Below are 6,000 nucleotides of genomic sequence, written 5' to 3'. Positions count from 1 at the left end.
GTATTGGTAACATCTGTCAACTCATCAAGAACCAAGGAAAACCACTCAAAGTTATTTGCCTTGTTTATTAATTGACTATTAGATACTATCCTCAATGTTCTCAACTCTCTGAGCAACTGTTCTTGCTGCAGCAGTCCTTTTTTTTCCTGTTAAAGAATGTCTTTATTAATACAAACTATTCATACATACAAACTATAAAGCACTACGAAACTTCAATCTCTAAGTCATAATAAACAGGTGGCAATTCAACATCCAGAGTCGACAGAAGGCTTGAGGGAGACTGGAACGGATCGGACTCCCAGGGTAGAGAAGGCGCCTTCAGGGGGGAAGGGGGGCCCAGGTGTAACAGCTTTTCAAGTGTCCTCTCCTCGTCAAGGATCATGAGAGGCACTCCACTCAAGGGGAGCTGTGCGATCAGTGTTCTTCAGGCAGGTCGAAGCTCTCACCATCGAGAGGAATGAAGGGAAATAATTTTTCTATTTCTGGATAGGTGTCCTATGAGGCAGGAACAGAGCCTTTTGCTTTAAGAGTCTTCCTGGTCACCATTTTAGCAGAGAAGGTTGTCTGTTTCTCTTTGACAGGTGCATTATTAGTCTTTACTGACTTTTCCGTAGCTCTGTGGACAGTTCTCAAAGCCTTTCTGGGAGCCTTAAGCAAGGCTGGAGGAGCATCAACATGAGGTGTTGAAACCTGAGATCTCCCATCTAACGCTTTGACTGAAGGCCGGAGGGACCCCAGCTTCAGCCGGTCCTTAGAAGTCCCTTGAGTGCCTAGTTCTCCATTTTCCTTATCCACAAAGATCACAGTAGCCATTCTGAATTAAGTTAGGATCCACAGCCAAAATCTCCCATGATTCAGCCTCGCTGCCACAGTCTTAAACAAGTTTCTTTCCTCTGGACACATTGCTTGTGCTGCTTCGTTCAAACACAACTTAATTAACTCATTCCTAATGGCTTTCCTTGCTTGCCTAACAAATGAGCCACTTGGAAACTTGCTCTGATTGCAGCCTAATTTTCGTTATTTAATTTTAGGAAGAAATTCTGCTGTGATGAGACATTCCATTTAAAAATTTGATGGCTGCTTTCCTTTGAGTTAGTAATATTATGATACGTCTTTAGTCTGGTAATATTAACATAATCTATTATTTCAGCCCACCTATAGTGTCATGGTCTATTGAGTAATGCCTTGGCATCTAATTTGATAACAAAATAATCCATACTCCAAAATAATCCATACTGTAACTTAAAAATGACAAGGGAAGTCCACTTTGCTTTGCTTTTCTTGTTTTGACATGATGGTTATATGCTGGTAATTTAAAAAAGTAAACAAAATGTCACAGCATGACTATTACATGGCATTAGAAACACTGTTGAGCTATAACTGCATCGCCGTGACACATAATGTGTGGAGCAGCCATCATGTATAATATCCGACTACTCTACTCTGCTATTATAGCCCAACTAGAGGCCTGCTGCATGAATTCATGCATGGGTGGGGTTCCTGTCTCTCCCAGTCCCGATTGGGGCCCATCAGAGCTGGCTGGCTGCGGGGAGGGACTGGAGGAGGTTGGCCGGCCATGGGAGGTTGGCTGGCCATGGAGGTTGCCTGTGGGAACGCACTGACCACCAAGGGGCAGCTTCTGTGTTGAGCGTCTGCTCCCTCAGTGCACATCATAGCAATCGGTTGACCGTTCGTTCAGTTGACTAGTCATAACAGTCGCTTGGGCTTTTATATATACTGAGTGGCCAGATTATTATGATCTCTGAAAGCATAATAATCTGGCCACTCAATATATATATATATATATATATATATATATATATATATATATATATATATATGTTAGAGGCCCGGTGCATGAATTCGTGCATGGGTGGGGTCTGGCCAGCCTGGTCAGGGGGAGGGGACATGGGCAGTTGGCTGGCCTGCCTGCTGGTCAAACTCCTGGTCGAGGGGACAATTTGCATATTAGTCTTTTATTATATAGGATATACACTGAGTGGCCAGATTATTATGCGTTCAGAGATCAGTGTATATAGATATGCAGGCAAATGCGTGTGCCTGCATTCCAATAAGACTTCATTTGAGGACACTGAAATTTGGATTCCACATAATTTTCACATCAAGCAAAATACGATACTGATTTTGATATTTTCAGTGATTTAAAAATGTGAAAATGACTCTTAGCTTGTGGGTTCTACAAAAACAAACAGCTGGCTGACTTTGGTCCATGGGATGGAGTGTGCCAACACCAGCTCTAGAGTGCAGTCAGCCCAGTGGGGACGGATCCTCACCAAGGTCAAAGCTCATCCCTGTCCGTGGCATCCTGAAGACGGGCAGTCTTAAACAAGTTTCTTTCCTTCAATCCAACACAATTTAATGAACTCATCTCTAAATGGCTTACCTTGCTTGGCAAACAAATGATCCACTTGGAAACTTGCTCTGATTGCAGCCTCATTTTCATTATTTAATTTTAAGAAGAAATTCTGCTGTGTGGGTGTTCACTTTTAACCTCCTAGATTGAGGGACTACAAGACTTGACCCCCAGGAAGATGTCACAAACCACATCTTCCAGAGCTCTTTCCCAGGGCTGAGTTGAATATCACTACCCATCCATTGTCTCCTTTAACTCCATTAGGAGCAGTCAGTTCTATGGGCAAATTTTTATAGACTAAAACTTGGGTCTTAGAGGTGTTAAGTAACGAGGGGATATGTGGCAGCCCTGGGACTGAATTCCAGGTTTCAAAGGCCATGCTCTACTCACCGTCCCACACTGTTTCTGTTTCATGCAGACACTCGTCTATGCCTGCCCCACATCCTGCCCATGTCCTCCAACCAGGCCTGCTTCCAGAATCATCGTGACTTCTGTCTCCATTGTGAAGCTCGTCAGTAAACACAGCTGGGTGTGCTGGCCTTGCCCTCTCCCATGCACTACTGTAGCTCACATGTTCTTACGACACATACTTTTAATGACAATGTGTCCTGGAAATAATAAACTGGATGCCTAGACTTTGGACTTTTATCCCAACCCTTCCATGAACCAGAATTCAACTTTGGGAAAATTTTCCTTCTCTGATCGTCTGTTTCCTTATCTGTAGAATAAGAGTGGAGGTTGCATAATGCCATCATTTCCTGAGCTTCTTCCTAGTTTTAACTTTCTATGAGTCAACTGACTCTTTACTATGTTTTATTACCCACATATCACCATGTCCTTTTATTAGTAAGAGTTATGTTGATAGGTTCAGAGAGGCATGGACTCTGAACCTTGCTTTAAGGTACATGACAAGAATCCATTAATAGACATAACATCCAAATGGTTCATACACAAGAACATTTAAGAATAATTAACTGTCCCTGCTGGTGCAGCTCAGTGGTTGAGCATCAACCCATGAACCAGGAGTCACAGTTGGATTCCTGGTCAGGGCACATGCCCGGGTTGTGGACTCTATCTCCAGTAGGGGATATGCAGGAGGCAGCCGATTGATGATTCGCTCTCATCATTGATGTGTCATCTATCTCTCTCTCCCTTTCACTTCTTCTCTCTGAAATCAATAAAAACACATTTTTTTTAAAAAAAATAAAAAAATAATTAACTGAATAAACAGACCAACTTGATCTTCAGCCAATGCACAAACTAAAGCAGTTAGAGAATGGGGCATTATGGAGTGAGGAACAGCTGGAATAACAGCCAATTCTACAAATATTTATTAGGCATCTACCATAGGAGTGCTAGCAAAAGGGAGTGGAAGTGAATACAAAACAAATAGATTTAAAAAAATGTAAAACTGAGGTCCCTGCCCTTGAGAAGTTCACAGTCTAGTGGGTGATAACCAAGGAGCTAATAGAAACTTAGGAATTATAGAAATGTAGGAATCAATGGGCAGGGAGGGGCTTTTGACTTACCTGCCTCTGTAGAGAGGTAGACTGAGAGAGCTTGCTTTATTGTAATGCCCATCAATCATCGGATAGAGAGCCTCAGGGGACAAAAGCCTCAGGCCTCAAAGTTCCATTATTCCTGAAGGTTAACCTGACTTAGCTCTTGGATACAAGCATAGTTCTTGCTGGGGGGCAAGGGAGTGGGAAGGGTGTGCCTCTCTCATTTTTTTGTTTTGTTTTGCATTATTTATTTATTTAGCATAAATTCTAGGGAGTAAAATTACCAATTCAAGGGTTAAAGATTTTTAAAGCTTCTAGAAATTGTTGCCTAATTACCTTCTCAAAGATTTATATTAATTTACACCCCTACAGTTGTCCTCTCATACATCAGCATGAAGTATGTTCATTTATAAAGTAGGTAGGTAAAAAATGGATACCTCAGTGTTTAAATTATCATTAATTTGACTACTAATGAGATTAAACATTCCCCATATATTTGTTAGGTTATTTGTAATTCCTATTCCTGATTTTTATCTATTGTTTTAAGGGAAGAGTTAATCATAATGTTCTAGTTAAGGTGCATGAGGTGCTTAGGTAAATGTTTGGATTAAAGATATTAACCTTTGTTAGCTCTTCAGTTTCACCTAACCCTCCCCTCTTCTAAGTCCAGACCCACAGGCTCGGGGTCAAGTCCTCCAGGCCCTAGTGGTCAAGTAAAATTAGAACCCTCCCGTTCTGGTGCCACCTTACAAACAAAACCTCAATTTTGGGTCAATCCATTGACCCCTTCTCTGCTCTAATACCCACTGCTGAGCCTGCTAGAGTAAAATGATTTAATGTGGGGACTGCTGCTACCACAACCCCACTGTTTTCAGCCTGTGTCCAATACACTCCGTGTCCTGACCAGCTTCCTCCCATGTTCCTAACCAGCCATTTCAGTCGTTCTCTCCTCCCCTCCTTACAACCCTTACCACATGCTTTCTTCCTCTTTCAGGAGGTCTTGACCCCCCACCCCCAATGATATATAATCCTATCTAATAAAAGAGTAATATGCAAATTGACCATACCTCTGCTACACCCACAAGCCATGCTCACCAGCCAATCAGGAGCAAATCTGCAAATTAACCCAACCAAGATGGCTGTGGCCACGGAATGAGCAAGAGGCTTGGGTTTTTCCGGCAATGGAGGAAGCCAAGCTTTCTGCACACCTTGGCCCGCTTTGGACTCCACCCAAGGCTACAAAGTTTCAATTATAGAAGATAAATAAATCTCAACAAAAATGGCTGCGGCCATGGAGTGAGCAGGAGGCTTGACTCCACTCAAGGCTACAAAGTTTCAATTATAGAAGATAAATAAATCCCAGATACCAGGGCCTCTGCTTGGGTCACTGGGGGGTGTGGCCAGCCTGCAAACCACCACAGGCCCCTCGCCCAGGCTGCCCCATGCCCCAAGGGAACTCCCACCCTGCTCCAGGACACCCTTCAGGGCAAACCAGCTGCCCCCCACCCATGCACCAGGCCTCTATCCTATCTAATAAAAGGGTAATATGCAGATTGACCATCAATCCAACACACAAGATGGCTGCCCCCATGTGGTTAAAGATCCTGCCCCCATGTGGACACAAGATGGCCACCACAAGATGGCCAGCAGGGGAGGGCAGTTGGGAGGGACCAGGCCTGCAGGGGAGGGAAGTTAGGGGTGACCAGGCCTGTAGGGGAGGGCAGTTAGGGGTGACCAGGCCTGTAGGGAGGGAAGTTAGGGGCAAACAGGCTGGCAGGGGAGCAGTTAGGCATCAATTAGGCTGGCAGGGAAGTGGTTAGGGGGTGATCAGGCTGGCAGGCAGAAGTGGTTAGGGGCAATCAGGAAGGTGAGCAGTTGGGAGCCAGCAGTCCTGGATTGTGAGAGGGATGTCTGACTGCCCGTTCAGGCCCGATCCTACCTGGAGGGGTCCCAGATTGGAGAGGGTGCAGGCTGGGCTGAGGGACAACCCCCTCTGTGCATGAATTTCGTGCACTGGGCCTCTAGTCTATATATATAAAAGGCTAAGCGACTGTTCTACTGTCTAACCGGCCGGTAGGTATGATGTGCCCTGACCACCAGGGGGTAGACGCTCAACGCAGGAGC

At 44.5% G+C, this 6,000-nt stretch overlaps 1 pseudogene across 1 annotated transcript; it reads right to left on the bottom strand.

The window, feature by feature from the left end:
* Window positions 1-202: 202 nt before the first annotated feature.
* LOC307096805 (securin-like) lies at window positions 203-813 on the bottom strand (annotated as a pseudogene). Its single transcript has one exon. The product of its transcript is annotated as a securin-like (transcript).
* Window positions 814-6,000: the final 5,187 nt, after the last annotated feature.

Source organism: Cnephaeus nilssonii, assembly GCF_951640355.1.
Source record: "Cnephaeus nilssonii genome assembly, chromosome: 3".
Classification (NCBI taxonomy): domain Eukaryota; kingdom Metazoa; phylum Chordata; class Mammalia; order Chiroptera; family Vespertilionidae; genus Cnephaeus; species Cnephaeus nilssonii.
Note: the sequence above shows the minus strand (reverse complement) of the source record. Positions and strands in the feature narration are given on the sequence as shown.